Here is a 26,421-nt window from a genome sequence, read left to right as displayed (position 1 = left end):
TAATGATCACCTTTTCCTTTCCATTGTTTTGTTTAACCTTACTGGTGATCTATATGATCTAAGCAGTAATATCCTCCTGCTTATGTAAGACACCTTGGTGTACAACCGTGTCAGTAAGACCCTGTTGCTTTTGTTGATAGCATTCCGGTAACCACCGATGGCCGAGAACTTTGCCTATTGGTTCGCCTCGTTCAACGAGCAGGAAAATGGTTCTCTTTGTCCCTCGCCCTTGGTACTAACGCTATTGCCAACATATCTGATAGGCTACCCTCTAACATGCCGTGCTATAATGATCGTGCAAGATGTCAGCCCCCTTTCTACTTTAACCCACATGGTGGGCCCATTACCCATAGTTCCACAGGATCGAAACCTGACTCTCCTGTACACCCCAGCTCCTAAAGGTTATTCCTCATGCTTGGCTTCGTATGTAATTCACGAGCCACCTTCCAAGATATCATCAATTCTGGTATCAGACATAATACTTATTCCCGTTGCTCTAAAACCCTTTCACACTCTGTTTTAGGCAACGAACAATTGACCAGCCACTTGAAACTTCTTACCGCACCTTCTTGCTCGCCTCTCGATGTGTTCCATTTGACCAATTCGAGAGTTACTCATGTGATCATTCATGGGATAACCCCAGATTATTTCCCCTGATAGCATTCTATCGTTGTCGGGCTGCCCCTTTCTTATTGGTAAGCACGATTGAGTTCACCAAGAAAGGCTGATGACTTAGCCTCATAACCCGAAGCTAAGGAATGACGACATCAACGGAAGCGGTCAACTTCTTCGAGAAGAGCAACCAAGACCGAGAAGACTCGATAGAATTTCGTAGCCAGAGCTTTCCCACTTACTTTACCTCTTAAATCTCGGGACGAGATTTCTTGTAGTAGAGGAGAATTGTGACGCCCGGATAATTAAGGTATAGTAATTCCATGCTAATGATGCCACATCACCATTGTTACTGTTGTCGATCTTGTGATGGTTCAAAAGCGATTCAAATTCAAATTTAAAATAAAGGCCAACAACAAAAGTTTTCAAACATTAAAACTAAATGTTCTAAACGTGTAAAATAAATCATAGGTAATTATGGTGGAGAATCCTCATCTCTATAAAGTAAGTAAAGGCTAAAAAAATTTAAAACAACAGCTATAACAATTAATTAAATACCTTTTATAAAGTTATAAAAATACAAACTAATATTTTTATGCCAACCTTTTTGTGACAGCACCAATTATTGCAATACTAATTAGGTGTCCATCTCCACATTTTATAAAACTCATTTGCTAATTGGATTAAGTGCAAAACATAGACTAGAAGAAGTAAAACAGAAAAGAAATTGGAAAACAGAAATATATATAAAGGAAAACTCCCTCCCCCACCCACTAGGCCGCTTGGCCCAGTTAACTACAGGGAACCTAACCCACCCCCAGGCGCCTCCCCCTTCCTCTGTTCACAGAGGGGGGTCGTGGAGACCATCCAGACAGCCATGGCCATCGGTGGCGCCGTGGAGGCCATCCCACGGCTCCACCGGGGATAAGGAGCCCCCCCTCGAACCCTAGCAGCCCCAAGAGCTTTCCCCCCTCCTCCTCGTGCTGTTGCTTCCTCTCCCTCGCTCGTTCTCGCCCTCTGCATCTTGCTGACGCTGCCGTCGCCGCGCACAGCTCGAACCCCGCGGCCACCGGCCTTCCCTCGATGTGCCACCAAGTCCAGCCACTCCCCCTTCGCCCTCTACACCGTCAGGTGCATCCCGTTGGAGTTGGGAGCCTCTGCACCGACCCCTTCTTCTACCTCGGGACGCCGGCCGCCATCATCAGATTCGCCGCCGTCAAGCCCTCCCCGACTTCACTGACTCCTCCGCTGCAACCACGGTGAGGTCCCGTGCAAAACCCCATGTTCTCCTCTTCGATTCGTCGTCATTGTCGTTGTCCCCGAGTTTGAATTGGCTGCTCTTGCGCCCGCCCGCGTTTGCGCGCGCCTGCAGCCCCGCGCACGCCCCACGCTCACCCGCTGCCGTGCCCCTGCCCCGCGATGTCCGCTCCCTTGGTCGCCCGTGCGCCGGCCATGCCCTGCCTCACCCTCGCCCAATCGAGCTCCCCGCGCGCGCGTCCGCAGGCTCCGGACGTGCCCTGCTTCTTGCTGCTGCTGCCTTGCCGCCGTCTCTGCTCGACTGTTGCGGCCTTCGCTTGCTGCTTCCCTCTGCTGCTGACTCTACATCGCCCGTCCGCCGCTATATGCTCGGCACCGGCGCCCGCCCTGCCGCCGTGCCTGGTGCTCAGCTCCCGCACGCACCCACGCCCGGGCGCCACTCGCGCCTGCCGCCGTGCGCCCGCTCCTGCCGGAGCTCCCCTATCGCCCCCGCACCCCGCTGTCGGCCGCCGCATTTTCGCCCGCGCCCTGGTGCCGCCCGCCTGCGCCCCCGCGAGCCGCGCCCCGTTGATGGCCCCTCACCGCCTGATGTCGCCAAGCTCCCTGCTCGCCGTGGCGGATGCGCCACCGCCGGAGCTTCCCGCCGTGGCCGCCGGCCCTCCTCTGTGAGGCCGCGTGCGTGCCCGGCCTCTGAGACCGGCCCCAGTTTAGATTAGGAGAGGGGCTAATCCCCACTTAAGCCAAGGGCCCCCCACTGTTAGTTTATTTTTATTTTTAGGTTTAATTTAGTTGTACTCTATGACATGTGGGGCCCCTGTTAAATAACCTTTTAACTTGTTCCTATTACATGTCGGCCCCACCAATAAATAAACCCTTTTAAATAAATCTGTTGACTAGTCAACATTGACTTTGACTGCTGACTCGGCACACCCCTGGGTCCCATTGTCAACCCACAAGCACACTGTTGTGTACATTTTCTGTGTACACTTAGCATTTAACTTTAAATGATTTTCGAATTAATTTATATCCAGGAAATTTAGGAATTTATTTAAACTTTAGAAATTCATATAAAATAAACCGTAACTCGGATGCAAATAATTTATATATGAAAGTTGCTCAGAACGACGAGACGAACCCGGATACGCAGCTCGTTCGTCCGGCACGCATCCCTAGCATAGCGAACACGCAACTTTCCCTCTCCGGTTCATCTGTCCGAAAAGGCAAAACATCGGGAATACTTTTCCAGATGTTTCCCCCCTTCACCGGTACCACCTCGTACCACGTTAGGGCACGCCTAGCATCACTCTTTGTTATGTCATGCATCATCATGCATTTGTTTGCATTATATTTATTGTTTCTTCCCCCTCTTCTCTCGCTAGACACCGAGGCCGACGCCGCTGCTACCGAGTACGACTACGGTGTTGATGACCCCTCTCTCTTGCCAGAGCAACCAGGCAAGCCCCCCCCCTTGATCACCAGATATCGCCTACTCTTCTCTATACTGCTTGCATTAGAGTAGTGTAGCATGTTACTGCTTTCCGTTAATCCTATCCTGATGCATAGCCTGTCCTTGCTACTACTGTTGTTACCTTTACCTCCAATCCTAATGCTTAGTATAGGATGCTAGTTTATCATCAGTGGCCCTACCTACTTGTCCGTCTGCCATGCTATATTATCGGGCCGTGATCACTCGGGAGGTGATCACGGGTATATACTATATACTTTATACATGATACATGTGGTGACTAAAGTCGGGTCGGCTCATGGAGCACCCGTGAGTGATTCACGGATTAGGGGCTGAAAGGACCTTTGTCCCAACGGTCCTCTGTGTGGATCTTTGTGGCGAAGCGATAGGGCAGGTTGAGACCACCTAGGAGAGAGGTGGGCCTGGCCCTGGTCGGCGTTCGCGGTTATTTCAAGATAACACGTTTAACGAGATCTTGGTATTTGATTTGAGTCTGTCCACTGGCCTATACGCACTAACCATCTACGCGGGGACAGTTATGGGCACTCGACTTCGTGGTATCAGCCGAAGCCTTCGTGACATCGGCGACTGAGCGGCACGCGCCGGGTTGGACCGCGTAACGCAACTTCCTTTGTAATGGAGGTTGCTAGGTCTGCTCTCCGGCCACCCACGCAACGTGCAGGTGTGCAATGGACGATGGGCCCAGACCCCTGCGCACATAGGATTTAGACCGGCGTGCTGACCTCTCTGTTGTGCCTAGGTAGGGCTGCGACGTGTTGATCTTCCGAGGCCGGGCATGACCCAGGACAGTGTGTCCGGACAAAGGGGATCGAACGTGTTGGGAAATGTGGTGCACCCCTGCAGGGAAGTTAATCTATTCGAATAGTCGTGATCTTCGGTAACAAGACGACTTGGAGTTGTACCTTGACCTTATGACAACTAGAATCAGATACTTATTAAAACACACCCTTCCAAGTCCCAGATACAACCGATGATCGCTCTCTCACAGGGTGACGAGGGGAGGATCATCGATTAGGATTATGCTATGCGATGATACTTGGTGAACTTACCATCTACTCTCTTCTTCTGCTGCAAGATGGAGGTTACCAGAAGCGTAGTCGTCTATCGGACTAGCTATCCCCCTCTTATTCCGGCATTCTACAGTTCAGTCCACATAAGATACCCCTTTTCCATTTGATACCAACGCATACATATGTAGTGTAGCTCCTTGCTTGCGAGTACTTTGGATGAGTACTCATGGTTGCTTTGCTCCCCCCTTTTCCCCTTTCTATACTCGATTGCTGTGACCAGACGTTGGAGTCCAGGAGCCAGACGCCACTGTCGATGACGACTACTACTGCTCGGGAGGTGCCTACTACTACGTGCAGCCCGCTGACGACGATCAGGAGTAGTTTAGGAGGACCCCAGTCAGGAGGCATGCGCCTCTTTCGATCTGCATCCCAGTTTGTGCTAGCCTTCTTAAGGCAAACTTGTTTAACTTATGTCTATACTTAGATATTGTTGCTTCCGATGACTTGTCTATGTTAGAGTTCTTGTATTCGAGCCCTCGAGGCCCCTGGCTTGTAATATGATACTTGTATGACTTACTTTATTTGTAGAGTTGTGTTGTGATATCTTCCCATGAGTCCCTGATCTTGATCGTACATGTTTGCGTGTATGATTAGTGTACGATCAAATCGGGGGCGTCACAGTAAGGAAATGATATGATCACTATAGATGCTATTTTTTGAAATTACTTAATTGCACAAAATCATATTTCTAAATTTGTTAAGTTATTTTGGATAGGTTTATATTTTTAATTAATAAAATACACTGTTAAGTAAGATTATTATTTTATTATTTAGGAATATTAATTTATAAAATAATAATTACAGAAGCCAAAATGAATACCTTGACAAACAGCTTCAATCATAATATAATTAGTACAAGGTTGAGATGTTGCCCACTGACGCTAGCTTTGGATCCATGTTGGATCGGCTACTTCGATGGTTTGGAGCAACTATAAGAAGACAAAAACATTCCGAGAATAGGAAAGTGAAGGATAGACACGGCGGGATCCATGAAACCATTGTCATTGTGTACATAGTGGTGTCAATTACGGTTTTTTAAGAAGTAGTGACGATCTTTTTTTGTAGAATGTGTTCGCAATTTTATTTCAAACATTGCTTATGTAAAAAGACATGAGCCAACATTTTTCCAAATTAAAACAAGTGTCTTAACCTAAATCAATTGATCATGCAAAAAAATACCTAGCAAGATTGTTTTAAGTTGTTTGTATATATAGTACTGAATTTAAATTAATCATGCACTAACTTCATATACCGAATTTAAATTAATCACTTACAGCAAACAATCACTAAAAAAACAATATTGCACAGTGTTACCAAATTTAAATGTACCTACATGAAAAAAATGAAAACTATTAAATATGTGTCTCAAGAATAAAATAAAACAATGAAACATGATAAAAATGCAAGACAAATGATAAAAATAATATAATTAGCACATCATGCATGATTATACAAAATTGTGTCGGTACCGCATGCATAATTAGTAGGCCAATGATTAATCGATAAATACGAACCTATATATCAATTAAAAATAGAACATACTAAAACAAAACTATGAATTTTATTTGTAAATGTCATCACATTTGGTTTCAATTTAACATTACACCAATCAACTAAAATTATCCAATAATTAAAATTTAAAAAATTCTAGTCCGCGCATCGAGCGGGCCACTTTGCTAGTTATTCTAAATAGCAACAAGCAAATCCTAACGAAAGAAAATGACGCTCCAAGCAAAACACATATCATGTGACGAATATAAATGTAGCTCCTAGTGAGGTTACCGATAATGTTGGAGACGAAAGAGGGGATGCCTTCCGGGGCATCCCCAAGCTTAGTTGCTTGGATATTCCTTGAATATTACCTTGAGGTGCCTTGGGTATCCCCATGTTTAGGGTATTGTCACTCCTTATTCTCCTCATATCGATATCTTACCCAAAACTTGAAAACTTCATCACACAAAACTTAACGGAACTTCGTGAGATAGATTAGTATGATAAAGCGCAAACCATTCACTTTGGTACTGTCAAAGACAAGATTCATAATTGTTCTCACATAATGCCTACTGTACCTTATAATTTCACAATTTATATTGAGCAATATAATCCATAGAAACTAGATAACAAGCAAACTATGCATTGAAACCAGAATCTGTCAAAAACAGAACAGTCTGTAGTAATCTGTACACCAACCATACTTATGCTACTCCAACAATTCTGAAAAATTAGAATAACCTGAAAATTTGTATATAAATCTTTTGCAAAAAGAATCAGGATTTTATCAGGCTTCTGTAAAATATGAAAATTGTTTCGTTGGGCGCAAAAGTTTCTGTTTTTCAGCAAGATCAAATCAACTATCACCATAGACCATCCCAAAGGTCTTACTTGGCACTTTATTGAAACGAAAGCTATAAACATGATTATTACAGTAGCTTAATCATGTGAACACATGAAAACAGTAGGTAAAAGTGAAATAGGTGACGAGAAGAAGCTCCCTATTCAACCAATCTCATCAATAAGAAGATCAGAAAAATTAATTAAACCTACACATGATGTGGTGAAGAAGAAGAAAAGAAGAAAGAGTAGAGGTAAAAAGGTATCCATCCAAATGATGTTGCTCCTATTATTGTTGTGCCTCATGAGGATGAGTCAAAAATAATTGTGGAGGATGATACACTTGATGATGATTTTGTTATGCCTATTGCTTGTTGTGATAACTATGATTGGGAACATAAATATACTTCTTATAATCTTGAAAATATATTTTCCACCAACTTGGGAAATTATGATGATAATAATTGTTATACTATTGGCGCTATTCATACTATTAATGATGAGAGTGATTATGCTTAGATATGCCAAGCCACAAGCTTGGGGATGCTATGTTCAATGAGGATGACATGTTTGAGAATTTATTTGCTGCAATTAATGTTTGTCCCAAGCTTGGGGATGCTATGCTTAATGAAGTTGATCTTTTTAGTCTCCTACTTTGAATGCCCAAATTTGTTATGATGATTGCATGCCTCCTATTTATGATGATTGCAATATTTATGAAAGGGGGTTTGGTAGAGTGTCAACTTTAGATAATAATTATCCCACTATTTTGGAGGGTATTTAATATTATTGTAATGATAAAAGTGGATTTGAAGAGGTCATAACTTTATTTAGTAATGATTCCACTATTTCGGAAGAGGTTTCAATTGACTATGATGAGAACAAAGTTGCTACTTATGATGATTATTGTGATGATACTTATGTTATAAAAAGTAGTGATAATTATTGTCATAATTTTGAATATCCTTTTATTTAACACTACTCTTTTAATGTGGAAACAATTTATAGTATTTGAGTTTCATATGGTACTCCCACTTCTATGAATGAGAAGAAATTTGCTTATGTGAAGAGTAATAAAAAAATTAAGCTTGTGGATCATGAAAAGAATGCTTTATGTGATAATTATATTTTTGAAATTGTTCATGATGCTACTGAAAATTATTATGAGAGAGGAATATATGCTTCTATGTATCTCAAAATATTAAGTTTCCTCTCTTTATGTTGAAAGTTTTGAAGTTATACTTGTGTTTGCCTTCCTATGCTAGTTGATTCTTGCTCCCAAAAATTATTTGCTCACAAAATCCCTATGCATAGGAAGTGGGTTAGACTTAAATGTGCTTGTCATGTGATTCATGATGCTCTCTTTGTGTTTTAGTTATTTACTTTTATGTGAGCATCATTGAAATCATCATGCCTAGCTAAAAAGGCATTAAAGAAAAACGTTTGTTGGGAGACAACCAACATTTACCCCTATTATTTTTGCATGTTCACATGATTAAGCTACTATAGTAATCATGTTTTATTCATTTTGTTTCAATAAAGACGAACAACGAGGCATCGGAGCGAGTGGAGTGGTAGCTCAGCTAATGACGAAACACCGCGATATGCTGGTACCAAGCATGCGGTGCTTGCTTGAGCCCGTATAACGAGTGCGAAAGAAAGCACACATGATCCGGGTGTGTGTCATCGACAAAACTAATGTGATGCTGGCAATACACATGCTCCTCAAGATAGCCATGGAGAGGAAGGCGTTGGGAAACATCCATCTGATGCACCGGCCAGGCTCGAGACTCCGCAAGGTGAAGAACAGTACGAATCATGCCCGGTTTTACAACCGAAGAAAACATGTCCGTGAAGTCAATGTCGGCACACCGATGGAAACCTCGAACCACCCATCACATTTTGTAGCACTCGAGTGTGCCATCGGGACGAAGTTTGTGTTTAAACACCCACTTGCTAGAGATGCCATTCGCATGATGCAGACGAGGAATAAGCTGCCATCTTCGATTACGCTGCAAGGCGTTATCTCCTCCTACATCACCGCAAACCACAATGGGTCACGTAGAGCCGCCCGGGCAGAGAGCACAACAGTTAACCTAGCTTTGATACCATGTAGAAGTGCATGCTTTAGCCAATGCAACTAAAAGAATGATATGATAGAAGAGACCAGGCAATACATTTATACGTCAAGACTCCCCCTCACGTGTGGCTCCCTAAGGCCTAAACATGGACCGAAAGTGGGCTGCAATTTAATTGCACTAGCCGGGTCTTGAACTCAAGACCTCTTGGCTCCGGTACCATGTTAAGGAATAGATTGGATGCAACTCACGATATATTGATCGGGTGCACATATCCACGTATATATAAGTACAAGGGATGGCCACGTCCTCAACTATACATGGAAGGAAGAGGGCTTGTTCTACAAGAAATACACGTGCAATATTACATACTCAATAGGTTAGGCTCGAGCGCTTCCAAAATCCTCTATCTCCCACTCCCATTCTCCCCGTCCTCCTCGCCACCCCCGCTCACTCTACTACCCTTCAAGGGAGGCGGCAGATCTAAAGGAAATATGCCCAAGAGGCAATAATAAAGTTGTTATTTATATTTTATTATATCATGATAAATGTTTATTATTCATGCTAGAATTGTATTAACCGAAAACTTAGTACATGTGTGAATACATAGACAAACAAAGTGTCCCTAGTATGCCTCTACTTGACTAGCTCATTAATCAAAGATGGTTAAGTTTCCTAGCCATAGACATGTGTTGTCATTTGATGAATGGGATCAAATCATTAGAGAATGATGTGATGGACAAGACCCATCCATTAGCTTAGCACTATGATTGTTTAGTTTATTGCTATTGCTTTCTTCATGACTTATACATGTCCCTCAGACTATGAGATTATGCAACTCCCGAATATCGGAGGAACACCTTGTGTGCTATCAAACGTCACAACGTAACTGGGTGATTATAAAGATGCTCTATAGGTGTCTCTGATGGTGTTTGTTGAGTTGGCATAGATCGAGATTAGGATTTGTCACTCCGATTATCGGAGAGGTATCTCTGGGCCCTCTCGGTAATGCACATCACTATAAGCCTTGCAAGCTATGTGACTAATGAGTTAGTTACGTGATGATGCATTACGGAACGAGTAAAGAGACTTGCCAGTAACGAGATTGAACTAGGTATGATGATACCAACGATCGAATCTCGGGCAAGTAACATACCGATGACAAAGGGAACAACGTATGTTGTTGTGCGGTTTGACCGATAAAGATCTTCGTAGAATATGTAGGATCCAATTTGAGCATCCAGGTTCTGCTATTGGTTATTGACCGAAGATATGTCTTGGTCATGTCTACATAGTTCTCGAACCCGTAGGGTCCGCACGCTTAACGTTCGATAACGATTTGTATTATGAGTTATGTGATTTGATGAAAGAAGTTTGTTCAGATTCCTGGATGAGATCACGGACATGACGAGGAGTCCCGAAATGGTTGAGACATAAAGATCGATATATTGGAAGGCTATATTCAGACATCGAAAAGGTTCTAAGTGGTTCGGGTATTTTTTGGAGTACCGGAGAGTTACGGGAATTCACCGGGGGACGTATTGGGCCTTCATGGGCCTTAGTGGAAAGGAGAGAAGGGCCACAAGGGGAGGCCGCGCGTCCCCCATGGGCTGGTCCGAATTGGACTAGGAGGGGGCGGCACCCCCCTCTTTCCTTCTCCCTCTCCTGTCCTTCCTTCTTCTCCTACATGGACTAGGAAAGGGGGAAACCTAATCCTACTAGGAGTAGGAATCCCCCCTTGGGCGTGCCCCTTGAGGACGGCCCTCCTCCTTCTCCCCTCCTTTATATACGGGGGGGGGACCCCATAAACACACAACTTGATCTCTTAGCCCTGTGCGGTGCCCCCCTCCACAGATTTCCACCTCGGTCATATTGTCGTAGTGCTTAGGCGAAGCCCTGCGTCGGTAACTTCATCATCACCGTCACCACGCCGTTGTGCAGACGAAACTCTCCCTCAGCCTCAGCTGGATCTAGAGCTCGAGGGACGTTACCGAGCTGAACGTGTGCAGATCGCGGAGGTGTCATGCATTCGGTACTTGACCGGTTGGATCGCGAAGATGTTCGAATACATCAACCGTGTTACTTAACGCTTCCGCTTTCGGTCTACGAGGGTATGTGTACTCACTCTTCCCGCTCGTTGCTATGCTTATCATAGATAGATCTTGCGTGATCGTCGGCAAATTTTTGAATTACTATGTTCCCCAACAGTGGCATCCGAGCCAGATCTATGCATAGATGTTATATGCACGAGTAGAACACAAAGGAGTTATGGGCGTGGGTATAAACATATTGCTTGCTGTCACTAGTTGTTTCTTGATTTAGCGGTATTGTTGGATAAACGGCCCGGACCGACATTACATGACCGCGTTCATGAGACTGGTTCTACAGACGTGCTTTGCACACAAGTGGTTGGCGGGTGTCGGTTTCTCCAACTTTAGTTGAATCGGATTCAATGAACAAGGTGCTTTCTGAAGATCAAAAAGCAATCACTATACCACGTTGTGGTTTTTATGCCGTAGGTAAGAACGGTTCTTGCTAGAAGCCCATAGCAGCCACGTAAAACTTGCAACAACAAAGTAGAGGACATCTAACTTGTTTTTGCAGGGCATGTTGTGATGTGATATGGTCAAGACGTGATGATATATAATTTGTTGTATGAGATGATCATGTTTTGTAATAGTTATCGGCAACTGGCAGGAGCCATATGGTTGTTGCTTTATTGTATGAAATGCAATCACCATGTAATTGCTTTACTTTATCACTAAGCGGTAGCGATAGTCGTAGAAGAAATAGTTGGCGAGACGACAATGATGCTTCGATGGAGATCAAGGTGTCAAGCCGGTGACGATGGTGACCATGATGGTGCTATGTTGAAAGATGTTAGTAGCAATGATGCGGGCTAGCTCCATGATCTGAGGATTATCCTCATTGCCGCATAGAAGAATTATGTCCTTGATGCACCGCTAGGCGACGAACCTATTGTAGGAGCAGATGCAGACGGTCTGAACGTTTGGCAAGCTCGGTATGATGACTACTTGATAGTTTGGTGCACCATGCTTTACGGCTTAGAACCAGGACTTCAAAAATGTTTTGAATGACACGGAGCATATAAGATGTTCCAAGAGCTGAAATTAGTATTTCAGACTCATGCCTGAGTCGAGAGGTATGAGACCTCTGACAAGTACTTTGCCTACAGGATGGAGGAGAATAGATCAACCAGTGAGCATGTGCTCAGAATGTCTGAGTACTACAATCACTTGAATCAAGTGGGAGTTAATCTTCCAGATAAGACAGTGATTGACAGAGTTCTCCAGTCACTATTGCCAAGTTACTGGAACTTCGTGATGAACTATAATATGCAAGGGATGACGAAAACGATTCCCGGGCTCTTTTTGTGATGCTGAAATCAACGAAGGTAGAAATCAAGAAAAGCATCAAATGTTTATGGTTGACAAGACCACTAGTTTCAAGTAAAAAGGCAAGGGAAATAAAGGAAACTTCAAGAAGAATGGCAAGCAAGTTGTCACTCCCATGAAGAAGCCCAAAGCTAGACCCAAGCCTGAAACTGAGTGCTTCTACTGCAAAGGAAATGGTCACTAGAAGCAGAACTGTCCCGAATACTTGGCGGATAAGAAGGATGGAAAAGTGAACAAAAGTATATATGATATACATGTTATTGATGTGTACTTTACTAGTATTCATGGTAGCCCATGGGTATTTGATACTGGTTCAGTTGCTATGATTAGTAATTCGAAACAGGAGTTACAAAATGAACAAAGACTAGTTGAGGGTGAGGTGACGATGTGTGCTGGAAATGATTCCAAAGGTTGATAATATCACCATCGCACACTCCCTTTACCTTCGGGATTAGTGTTGAACCTAAAATAAATGTTTTTTGGTGTTTGCATTGAGCATAATATGATTGGATCATATTTATTGCAATACGGTTATTCATTTAAGTCAAAGAATAATTGATATTCTGTTTACATGAATAGAACCTTCTGTGGTCATACACCCAAGGTGAATGGTTTATTGAATCTCGATCGTAGTGATACACATATTAATGATATTGATGCCAAAAGATGCAAAGTTGATAATGATAGTGCAAAATACTAGTGGCACTGCCGTTTAGGTCATATTGGTGTAAAGCGCATGAAGAAACTCCATGTTGATGAGATTTTGGAATCACTTGATTGTGAATCACTTGATGCTTGCGAACCATGACTCATGGGCAAGATGACTAAGACTCCGTTCTCCGGAACAATGGAGCGAGCAATAGACTTATTAGAAATAATACATACTGATGTATGCGATCCAATGAGTGTTGAGACTCACGGCGGGTATCGTTATTTCTAACCTTCATAGATGATTTGAGAAGATATGAGTGTATCTACTTAATGAAACACAAGTCTGAAACGTTTGAAAAGTTTAAAGAATTTCAGAGTGAAGTGGAGAATCATCGTTACAAGAAAAATAAAGTTTCTACGATCTGATCGCGGAAATGAAATACTTGAGTTACGAGTTTGGCCTTCAGTTGTATGGTGCGATCTATGATGTCTCTTATCGATTTACCACTATCGTTTTGGGGTTATGCATTAGAGGCAGCTGCATTCACGATAAATAGGGCACCATCTAAATCCGTTGAGACGACACCGTATAAACTGTAGTTTGGCAAGAAACCTAAGATGTCGTTTCTTAAAGTTTGGGGCTGCGATGCTTATGTGAAAAAGCTTCAGCCTGATAAGCTCAAACCCAAATCGGAGAAATGTGTCTTCATAGGATACCCAAAGGAAACTATTGGGTACACCTTTTATCACAGATCCGAAGGCAAGATAAGCGTTGCTAAGAATGGATCCTTTCCAGAGAAGGAGTTTCTCTCGAAAGAAGTGAGTGGGAGGAAAGTAGAACTTGATAAGGTAGTTGTACCTTCTCCCGAATTGAAAAGTAGTTCATCACATAAATTAGTTCCAGTGATTCCTACACCAATTAGTGAGGAAGCTAATGATGATGATCTTGAAACTTCAGATCAAGTTACTACCGAACCTCGCAGGTCAACCAGAGTACGGTCCGCACCAGAGTGGTACGGTAATCCTGTTCTGGAAGTCATGTCACTAGACCATGACGAACCTAAAGGAAATATGCCCTAGAGGCAATAATAAAGTTATTATTTATATTTCCTTTTATCATGATAAATGTTTGTTATTCATGCTAGAATTGTATTAACCGGAAACTTAGTCCATGTGTGAATACATAGACAAACAGAGTGTCACTAGTATGCCTCTACTTGACTAACTCGTTAATCAAAGATGGTTAAGTTTCCTAGCCATAGACATGTGTTGTCAATTGATGAACGGGATCACATCATTAGAGAATCATGTGATGGACAAGACCCATCCGTTAGCTTAGCACTATGATCGTTTAGTTTGTTGTTATTCCTTTCTTCATGACTTATACATGTTCCTATGACTATGAGATTATGCAACTCCCGAATACCGGAGGAACACCTTGGGTGCTGTCAAACGTCACAACGTAACTGGGTGATTATAAAGATGCTCCACAGGTGTCTCAGATAGTGTTTGTTGAGTTGGCATAGATCGAGATTAGGATTTGTCACTCCGATTGTCGGAGAGGTATCTCTGGGCCCTCTCGGTAATGCACATCACTATAAGCCTTGAAAGCAATGTGACTAATGAATTAGTTATGGGATGATACATTACGGAACGAGTAAAGAGACTTGCCAGTAACGAGATTGAACTAGGTATGATGATACCGATGATCGAATCTCGGGCAAGTAACATACCGAGGACAAAGGGAACAACGTATGTTGTTGTGCGGTTTGACCGATAAAGATCTTCGTAGAATATGTAGGAGACAATATGAGCATCCAGGTTCCGCTATTGGTTATTGACCGGAGATATGTCTCGGTCATGCCTACATAGTTCTCGAACCCGTAGGGTCCGCACGCTTAACGTTCGATGACGATTTGTATTATGAGTTATGTGATTTGATGACCGAAATTTGTTCGGAGTCCCGGATGAGATCACGGACATGACAAGGAGTCTCGAAATGGTCGAGATGTAAAGATCGATATATTGGAAGGCTATATTCAAACATCGCAAAGGTTCTGAGTGGTTCGGGTATTTTTCGGAGTACCGGAGAGTTACGGGAATTCGCCTGGGAAAGTATTGGGCCTTCATGGGCCTTAGTGGAAAGGAGAGAAGGGCCACAAGGGGAGGCCGCGCGCCCTCATGGGCTGGTCCGAATTGGACTAGGGAGGGGGCGGCGCCGCCCACTTCCCTTCTCCCTCTCCTCTCCTTCCTTCTTCTCCTACATGGACTAGGAAAGGGGGAAACCTAATCCTACTAGGAGTAGGAATCCCCCCGTTGGGCGCGCCCCTTGAGGCCGGCCCTCCTCCTCCTCCCCTCCTTTATATATGGGGGAGGGGGGCACTCCATAGACACACAAGTTGATCTCTTAGCCGTGCGGTGCCCTCCTCCACAGATTTCCACCTCGGTCATATTGTCGTAGTGCTTAGGCGAAGCCCTACGTCGGCAACTTCATCATCACCATCACCACGCCGTCGTGCTAACGAAACTCTCCCTCGGCCTCAGCTGGATCTAGAGTTCGAGGGACGTCACCGAGCTGAACGTGTGCACATCGCGGAGGGACGTGCGTTCGGGACTTGATCGGTTGGATCGCGAAGACGTTCGACTATATCAACCACGTTATTTAATGCTTCCGCTTTTGGTCTACGAGGGTACGTGGACTCACTCTTCCCGCTCGTTGCTATGCTTCTCCTAGATAAATCTTGCGTGATCATAGGCAAAATTTTGAATTACTACGTTCCCCAACAAGATCCAGGTGGTAGGAAGGACGAATCGGAGGCGGGCGACTGATGCCGCAGTTCAATCTTCCGGTCGTTGCGTCTGCCAACGCATGCAGTGGTCTGCACCCTAATATAGAGTAAGTTCTCTACTCCCTCCCCTTTGCTGTTTCATTAAGTAGTAGTGCCCAATTCGGGAATTAGGGTTCAGAGCATCACTTTGGAAATTTAGGGTTTGGTTTCAATCTTAGGGTTTCTGAATTCAGAATTTGTTGGTAACTAGAGGTAAGTACCATTGAGATAACATGTATCGTGTAGCTAATTGACAATGGTTGCAATCTTTTTAACTGGGTTCACTGTTGTCATTAATCAAAGAACTTTAGTGTTAGGATGTAGTCCTTTTGAATAAGGATTTATTAATTGACTATTGTAAGTAATTAGTTAAGATATGTAATTTAGGATTTAGTTAATCTGTCAAATTTTGTACCAATTATTAATGTGTTACTGTGTAGTTAATAAATTATTTTTATGTTTAGTTTGGATGAGGATCACATTTGGGATGTAAGGTTGCAACTCCGAAAATTACATATTTGGATATGTTTGCAATTATGGATCTTGAGGGCTTTGGTAGAAATGACTTCCTCTATTATGTTAGGGAAGAAGAAAATGACATAGCAGGGTTGGAGCTTCTTCATACCAATGCAATGGTTAGAAAATTATTAAGGAGTTTGATCACAAGGGATCTGTTAAGCTCATTAGTCATCACTAGGAAAGGAGATGCGCCAACACCACCTGATAATAACATGGCATATGTAGTATACGAGGAGCAGGTCCCTATGAGTAATATCGGGGAGCATGTTATATATGCAGTTGATCCTCAAAGTGTTATATCTCATTAATGGTTGTTAGAATTGTTTGCTGCGACAGTTTCGTTGGCCATTTTTCTTCTTCTTTAGTAATATAATCCCTTCGCCCAAAAATACTTGTCAAAGAAATGTAAGCATCTGACGTATTTTAGTTCTAGATACATTCATTTTTATCCGTTTCTCCAACAAGTATTTCCTGGCAGAGGGATTATATGCTAACTATGTGCATGCCTGATGTATTAAGTAGCTATTCAGATTATGTCGGTGTAGAGGCCGAATTTAACTGATATCTTCTCGATATCAATATATTTTCTTTGTTTGAAAAAAATCATGCAACAGGATGAAGCGTAACTGTACCCGGCATCAACATGTGACTTACTCCCCCATTTCTTTTTACCTCACATACTAAGTTTATCTCAAGTCAAACTTTCTGAAGTTTGACTATGTTTATAACTACATTATCAACATTCACAATACCAAATTAATATCAATAATTTTTTATGTACAAATTAATACCGTTAGGTTCATTATGAAATATAAATTTCATATTTGTATTATTTAGTGTTGTAGATGTTCATATTCTTAATATAAATTTGGTTTGATTTTACAAAGTTTGACATAAGTTAAACATAATATGAGGAGAAAAAAACAAAGGGAGTACATTATGATTTTGGAAGAGTGAATGAGCGAAACTTTTGGAATGTCCCCGCAAAAAAAAACTTTTGGAATGCCAACTTATATAAATGGACCAGACATCATTAACTTGCCCGATGATTTAAGACTTGAGTGGGCATGAAATTTCAAAACAGATAGATTTGTCATTTCTAAACATGTTGTTATTTCCACATCGATCAAGTAAGTGTTGTAAGGTTTAAGGTTGCACAAAAAAATATGTGCAATTTTAGTTGTACAAATGTAGAACTAGCCAATTGCATACCCATAAGACAAAAGTCACACATAGTTTTGGAAATGTGTGATTTCCTAATTTTGATTGTATTCAATTGATTGGAGCGTTGACGACTTCAAAATAAGTATACATTGGTTAACTTGGAATACATGCATGCCATGTAGAGTATTTTCGAACTGGCCCATTCCCATTTCCATTTCACAATGGAGAATGGGAAAAGACAAAAATGAGATCGAGGCGCTATTGGAAACTCCACGAACAGGTGCCCATGCTCGAAACCCTTACTTAGGGGTAAAAACACAATAGTGCTAGCACAATGACAATTTTAAACCACTTTCTATGGGACAAAAGACAACCACCAGGGTGTAAGAGCATCTCCAATAAATCCCCATAAAAACTCCCCCTAAAAGTGGTTATACAAGGTGTTCATATATTTTGGGGGGAGGTTTGCAGGTGAGAATCTTCAACAGATCCCCTGAAAAACTCACCATATAAGTGGTTATTAGCGATGGCGCGACGGAGTAGACAACAGAGGGCCGTGGCATTGCGGTGGTTGGCAACAGTGTGGTTGTTATGGCAGTAGCGCGGCGGACTCCGACAGTGGCGCGCTGACATGACACTTTTAGGGGAATGTTTAGGGGGGGGGGGTCTTTTCCCCTAAATAGAGAGGAAGATGGGCTGACTTATACGATGTCCCTAAAAACTCACGTTTATAGGTCTGTTGAAGCTATTTTTTCGGCTCAACTCTCCATATACCAGTTTTTTTATAGGGGAAAGGGGACTTGTTGCACATGCTCCAAGAACAACTCTAGCAGATCCTCGAAAGCTATATTTGACAGAAATTTTCCGGTTTAGGGGATTAAGACCCATCTAGAACCTAAACCACATTTTCCTAAAAAAGAATAGCTTTATAAGGTTTTCTCTATCCTATATATAGTCCAATAAGAGTAACTCTCTTGAAAAGTTAGGAGATGAAAGTAGTCATCTGTTTCCACTGCAGTGGCTGCCGGCCACCCCCGTTCCCATCCCGCCTCTTATAGCACCTTGGTACAACTCCTCTTCCCTCCTCTACCATCTAAGACAAGATTACAATGAACTATTTAAATAAAATCATCTTCCCCGTCATCTCCGGCCATGATGACACTTCTCCCCTGTGTCCACGTCCCGATGGCGCTCCTCCCCATCGCCCGCAACCACGAACAAAGCTACACCACAAGTGAAGGAGCACTTGCATAGGAAAACTAACTTACCGTTTGTATGTACAAAGAACCATGGATGTTGGCCGGGCATACACAATTTTAATGATTCGTTGTGTTTTGACCAAACCTTCGTGCCACTTGGATAAGGTAGAGGAGATCCCATCCAGAAGAACAAGTGCCCAAACTATGGCCCATGAAGGGCACATTTCTCCCGTGTTCTTGTCTCCTTCATCACATGTGTACAACGCAGTAGGTGAGACTCTATCGAATTACTTTTGTGGATCATCTATCTTAAGCCCTAGCTAGCTCATAGACATCATCTAGCGCCGAGCAATCATTGTTGGCCGTGTGGAAGGAGGAAGAAAGAAGGAAGAAGATAAAGAGTGGTTTTCATGTGGGGTCGAGTTGTTTTGGCGTAAGTTTAGGGGTCTACTAAATGAAGAAAAGCTCAATCCCATAAAAATATACTCCCTTCATTGACTATTATAAGATGTTCTGATTTTTTTCCTAAATCTAAAGTATGTAGCCCATATTGGAATATCCAAAACATCTTATAATGATGAACGGAGGGAGTAACTTTTCGGATACAAAATACATTTTACAGCTTTAAAATATGGGATCTAGTAGATTTGCTCTAGACTTCTAAGGGCATCTCTAGCAGATTTTTTATACTAAAACTACCAATAGTGCTCCCTATCCTACTTTATTAAAAAAGTTTTGGAAAATCACAGTTTCGCACCTAGCAGATCCTTTATAATTTTAGTCCCTACAATATATAAACACATTTTCCCATATAAATTTATTTACGTAGTTAATCTACTTCATTCCAAACTTTGGCGATGATACTACATTAGCATTGCACAAATCATAATTAAACATTCCATGCATACTACATTTCTACCAAATCGACATCAAACTAACACTACGATCAATCTACCTCCCATACACTATTGAACACCTAACTCTATTTGTCGTTGAGGTGGTTAAGTTCTGAAGAGTCGGATGGGATATCGATCACCCCATCGAAGAGGCCGGCCTTGTCTAGTTGGCGGCGGCCCGGCCAAATGATTTCTTGTCCTCATCCTGGTCCTCCAACAACATGAGTATCTTGTCGTACTCCTTCTCATTTTTCTCTGTGTCGAGGCGGGTAAGCTTGGCATGGGTTTTTTTTTCAACCACATGATCCTCAAAAAATAACCCAAAGAACGTCGTGCTGATGGCGAGGATCATCTATCAGCGGCTCCAGTCGCCGTCGATAGACTCGAACAAGACAGTGGAAGTCGAAGGTGGAAGGTCTAGGTAGAGATTAATCCCCTAATATGATTTTTTTAGAGGATTACGTATTTTTAGGATGCTCTTAGAGAAACTTTAGGAGAGTCGCCAGATTGGACAAATCGCCATAATAACTGCCAATACGATGATACTGGCCAAAAAACGGCACTCCAGCAGAGTCACCATACCTGTCAGAATCACTATAAATTATTTCGTGCCTTCCATATATGACCTTCGAGTCACCGTATTTGTTACCTTGAGGCTGTCTTTTGAAGCACACTTCATATGGCAGTTGCATGAGGCAGGAAAGAAACTTTCATGTGGCCATCTATCTCAAGTGGGATGGCATGGAGGTTGGGAATAAGGATGTCCCATTGACGAGTAGATCCCACGATTATGGAGGTTGCCTATTTAGTGAATCTGAATTTGCGCATCACTTTGATAGCCTACATAATGCATACGAAGTGCTCCTTTTGAATATGAAGGTTGTTAGTATGACGACTTTGTTAGAGTTGCTCTTAGTCAGAAAGACCCCAATGAGCCCCAAACCACCTGGGCCACACGACATCCAAAGAACAAATGATGTGAAGTTTCAACATCATTACAGAAGAAGAGGGGAACCCCAGTTTCGGTTCTGAATATTGTCCTAGTGAGCACAAAGCCAAGGAAGAGCTGCCACATATGTTTGTAGTCTTTAAAGGAATTTTCACACGCCAAATCCATATGTTGTGAGCTCCAGCTATATCTTCTAACTGAGAATATGTTTGTTAGTTGGGTTTTTAGATGAAAGCCTGGTGGTCCGGGTAAATCTAGAATCGAATGGTTGCATGTGTGTGTATCTTTTGCATTCTTTATATTTTTGAACTTCAGCGACTTTGTTTAAACAACAACCATGTCTTCTACAAAAAGGGGACCAAGAAGTCCGGGGGTTTGTCATTCCACACCCATGTCTCTTGTCCTTCGAACTGAAGCGAGCAAGTTTGTGTGCACACCCATTAGCTTCTTGCACACAATGACTTATAGTCGCTTTGTCGGAAGAACTCATCAACTTTCAACAATCATCGGTAACCACTGTTCCCAACGCCCGATATTCGGACGGATTCTGGATAGCCTGGACAATCTCCAATGAATCTGTCTCAATTGCAATAGATAGAATACCAAGCTCATCTGCAAGTCGTAGCCCCAATAACATAGCTAACGCCTCCATCATAGGAGCACCAAGTGCATGTTGTTTAAACCCCACAGCTGCAGCAATAAAACTACCTTTCGACTTGCATAAAATTGCTCCACATGAACCTGCACCTCTGTCCATGTGAAACGAAGCGTCCACATTAATTTTAATACACCCTGATGCCGGCCTAGACCAGCACACTTCCCGTTGGGTAGGCTTCTTCTTATCTGGTACCCAATTTGCAACAATTCCTCTGATTCGCATAGCAGTTCAGGCTGGCGTTGCAATCTTCTCATCATGTGAGACCTGGCGCCATTCCGACCATATGTAACAGCACGTGACCATCATTAATTCCAACGCATTTCCTCCAGGAACTTGAAAGCCACCTGGTAGCTTTGAGCATAACTCTCATCCAAAATAAAAGAACCTGACCTGTGTCGTGACGCAATAGCTGTCACACAATCTAGTAGACCGAGTTCTTTCCATACCTCACAAGCTCTCTTGCTAAAAAAAGCATATGTCTTAGATCTTCTTGGCCAATTTTGCACACCGGGCATGTTACCGGTATCTTTATATATTTATCCGCCAGAGTGCAATAACAAGGCACAATGCCGTGCAAAGCCGTCCTAGTAAAAATGTGCACCTTGGGCGGCACCTTTGTTTCCCATAGAATCTTCCAAACGGGATGTGGTTCATTTCTTCCGCTTTCCATTCTGCATGATATGCTGATCTCACAGAAAAGCACCCAGACTTATAAAGTTGCCACGCTATGAAGTCTTGCATTCTTGTTTATCTCATACGTTGATAAGCACTATCATCTCACAAATAACAACTAAATATGGGTATGTCACTTAACACGACTGCACTCATTTAGTTGCCTATCCCAGAAGGGCAGCACTTTAAACAATATGATCATCTTTGATTCTTCTTCCTCCAAATACTTCAAACGTGTCGAGGAGTTACGATCATAGTGCGAGAGGCTTGTAGTACCGTTGGCATGGCAACCGCAAGCCCCAACAGGTACTGTTTTGAATGCACTTCGATGGCCCAGCCGGGCAAATGGCACTCTGGACTCTGAAGCAACCCTTGGTCCTGACCTTAATTAATGTCGATCAAGCATACAGCCGCCTAACTGAAATTGGAGACGACGTGCGTTTCATTACGGCGAAAGCGATAGGCTACTCCATCTGAAAGGCTAGAGCAATAAGGGAGGAGGGCACTACTACAGCAAGTATATTAGAGTGACATGAGTAAGGTGCCGTATCAGATTTACGACGAGCTGCAAGAGAAGAGTATAGAGAAAGAAATGGGACACGTAATGATAAAATAGTAAGGGCATCTGCAACACTGACCCCAAACCAGATACCGCATCCGTCCGGGGACCGGAGGTATCACTCCATGGACACGTATATAGAAGCCGGTCATCCAAAGCTAGCGCAAATGATCGATGACATTTTGAAAGAAATTTAACGAAACTGAACAGATTTGATGCAAATTTAGACAAACTGGACGATATTCATTGAAACTTGATAATTTTTACATAAAACCGAATGATATTCCGCCCTGTGAACTTAAAACCATAAAAAATATACCACCGTGACCTCGTAGGCCATGCCGGGCTGGTCGGCGGCACCTCTGTCATCGTCAGCGTCACCTTTGTCGGAGTCGTCGCGGCTTCGGGAAGCGGTAAGGCATGGTGTCGCGTCAGGGTTCCCGCTCACCGCATGCCGCTAACGGATGATCTTCTCCGCTTGCTCCTGCTCCGTGCGCAATGCGGCCGCGGCCACTGCAGACCTGGGCGAGGGGAGAGGGCGGCGTGTGTTGGTGGCGGCGGCAATAGCGGTGGACTCGCGGAGATACCACTCGTGGTCGTACTTGACCTCCTCGTCGAGGCGGTGGAGAGGGCGCTTGCTCGTCTCCGCCGTGGTCTTCGACCGGTCAAGGGACTAAGCCATAGCCAGCTCTGCGACTGCGAGTATATGTGGTGGCAGGACGTCAGAGTCCGTGAACTCCGCCCGGTGCGACGTCGCGCCTGTCCCGCAGGCGCCGCTCCCTGTTGACGTACTCCTCCACCGTAATGGTGCTCTCGGAGGAGGAGCTGCTGTTGGCTGCCAAGTTAATGACGAATGCGACCGCGCGCCTTCGCGGCGATCGCATGTGGTAGGCCTCCATCAGCGTGGTGTGCCGGCGGTGGGCGCCTCTCCTCCTTGACCTGGTAGGGCGGGTCGTACGGGAGGGGAGTGGGCTCCAATTTGATGTGGACGAGCGTCTCAAGTGGCACGCCGGGCTGTGGACGTGAAGGGACGAGCGATGGAGGACGAGCTCCATCTATTGCTTGTAGTCGGTGTCCTTCACCGCATACACCGCATCCTGCCAGAGGACGGGCGTCTGCGGCGGCTGGTCCTCCTTGTCGTTGGAAGATACGATGATCTCCTTCTTCATGGAGGATTCGACCGCCGACGAGCATGACGGCCCCAGAGTGTGAGGGCGGTGTCGCCACAATCCTCCGATCCCGATCCAGAGTCGCCGCCTGCCGCCGCCGAGGCCCAAGACGTTCTCAGTGCCAGATTGGTAGAGGAAGAGAGGAGCGACGGAGAGGTACGGGGCGAGGAGGAGTGGAGAGTGTGTTGTGGATGACACCAACGAGGGGCTTAAATAGCCGCGGCCAGAGCCAGGCGAACAGACGGTCAGCCCGCTTCAATGTGGCGCATCGGTCGGAGTTGGTTTCTCCGGACACGGCGTCCCCATTGAAGTCGCGATGCCCGAGAGGTCGCGCCAGTCAGCGCCGCCCTCCCATATGGTCATATCCCTTGGCATCAATGTCGGTCGTTGTGTACTCTAGGCCGTCATGAATGTAGCACGGGAAGCGGTGCATCTGTTAAATAGAAAGCATGGGGGAAGTGGGAGAGGGTTTTGGTGGGCTAGGGGTGTTGAACGCTTGGGTGGCAGCGGTCCGGACTCCCGCAAAGTGATGACATGCAAGTGCACATGGCTCTTGTAGTACTTCCATGATAAGTAAGTGTCGAACCAACATGGAGCGTAAAGGAAGGCACCACAGACCCCACAACTAAGTTGTCATCTTAACGTAGTTACGTATACTCCCAAAGCGAAATTTGAAAATAGTCCACTATCAATTTCAAAATAAAAAGGTGTTTACCTAGACTACAAACAAGCAAGGAAAAACCAATAATTAAAAGATACTACGGTAGTAGAGACGATGCTTGAGAAGTAAACTGTACTCGAGAGTTCTGAAATCAGTATTACTAATATGACCCGCACAACAAGCGTAGAGCAAATGCTCTCTATCGTATCTTCTATCCATTCTTCACATGCATAAGTGGGTGGTCCCAATACAGAACATGTTCTACTCACGGGCACACTTCATGCCACGTACGCCATAGTTTCTCTATGCCGGTTCTCACTATGATAATTAAAGGTTTCCCCATGGACGTGACCAGATGTGGGTTAACCTGTTATTCCCCTATCAGTTGTAAATGCGCGAACTTCAAAGATAACTGTCTATTATCATGTGGCCCTAGTCCCTCTACAATAATAGTAGCAACTTGACGGTCGATCATGACAATAATGCGAGTTGGGCCTCTTCTCAACACTTGTGAAGGATACTAACTTGAACATGTAAGAAGAATATATACTGGACCGCATGGATGTAAATAAGTCTAATAATAGAATAGTTCATCTGTATCACTCGAAACAAGTTCAACTACTCAAACATGAAAAGGAACGACACGGAGGTTAGGGTCAAGTTACAAGCAGACGTCAAGCCGGTGAAGGGAGAAGGCATGGTGGTGATGGAGATGGCGGCGCCGATGGTGATGGTGATGATGGAGGCATCGGCATTGGTGGAGACGAGGGCGGCACCGATGGAGGTGCCGACGCGGTGGAGATGGCCGGTGCACGCGATGATGGAGCCTCCTCTTCTTCCTCTTGGACTTGTTCCTTCCTCTATGGTGGTGGAGATGGATCAACAATGGAGATCAATCTTGGATAAATCATGTGGTGATGGTGGTGGCTAGGATTGGAGTGGTATATAATGACCTCTCCTCAAGCCTCCTCAATAGATGTAGGTTGCCTCCTATGATCCAAGGGCTCAAGGTGACCCAAATCCTCTCCCAAACCCTTACTTATCAGCCAAGCATGTGGTATCAAACTGGAATGAAATCGGTGAAGAATCCCATCCGAAAGGGTAACTTTCAGGCATGTTTTCACCTGGTACGACCGTCGGTACAACCACGCTGCCGTCTTGCGCTATGGACTCTTCGGTATTTTGGACATCGTTTCTTCATGCAGACTCTGATTTTGATGTTCTTGGGCTCGTTGGACTAGCAAGAGTGACTCCAATGTGCCGGTGGTATTAGATCTTGATTTGGAACATTTTGGAAAAAATCGCATTCTTCCCTCTCCAAAAAGCGGAAGTCTGGTACTTGAAGTACATATTGAACCCATCTATGATCCTTTTATCGTGCTTGGTCCTAGGTTGCTCCAAAACATCTGTGGACATAAAAAACAAATAAACCTAGTAAAACTAAATAAAACACTAACTGTGCAATGCCCACAATAAAAACAGTAAAAACGGGTAATCATGCATAATGAATACGTATTTTATTCAGTGAGACATGATACATGGAGAGAACATGCGCTCTAAAAAAGCTTAATATATAGAGCCGTCACAAAGCCCCCACCCCAGTTTGTTTTTGGTTTATGAGAAAAATGAAGTCTGAACTGCCAAGCGAGCCGATACATGGCCGCGTTGGATGGTAAAGCATGTTTGAACCGCATGGTCTGAACGGTTGTGGGCAGTTTGAGAGTCCGCATTGGAGATGCCCTAATGTCACTTACTATTATGGATTGAATTTTGGGTTGGCTATACTAGATGATATAACTATTAATCCACCGAGTTTATTAGGCCCCCTCTTATGTGGGAAGTACTTCACACACGACATCTTCTATTCCCAAATAGCTACAACCCACTAGCTATTATTTTCTAGACATGCAACTGTGTCACATGAACACGTCATACATGCAAGTCATAAATTACATTGTTTTCGTACTCTATGCATGCAAGCACCAAATCATCAATTCTGCATGTTACTCTTAAGTTATTTTTTGGATTAGATTTTGTATTGACAATATATGTGTTGGTCACTTGCACACCTATGTAGTTCACATTCACTTTTTTGTTAGAAATTCCATTTTTAACTGCAATTTATTTTTTTCTTTGTACCCTTTTCATTTTTTTTCATTTTAAGCTTACATTCACTTCCCATTAGTTAGAGATGTTTTTGCAGCAATTTTTATGCATTATTTTAGCAAATTTTCCCGCGGCAAGAC

Source organism: Triticum urartu, chromosome 6, assembly GCF_003073215.2.
Source record: "Triticum urartu cultivar G1812 chromosome 6, Tu2.1, whole genome shotgun sequence".
Classification (NCBI taxonomy): domain Eukaryota; kingdom Viridiplantae; phylum Streptophyta; class Magnoliopsida; order Poales; family Poaceae; genus Triticum; species Triticum urartu.
This window is presented reverse-complemented; position numbering follows the sequence as displayed.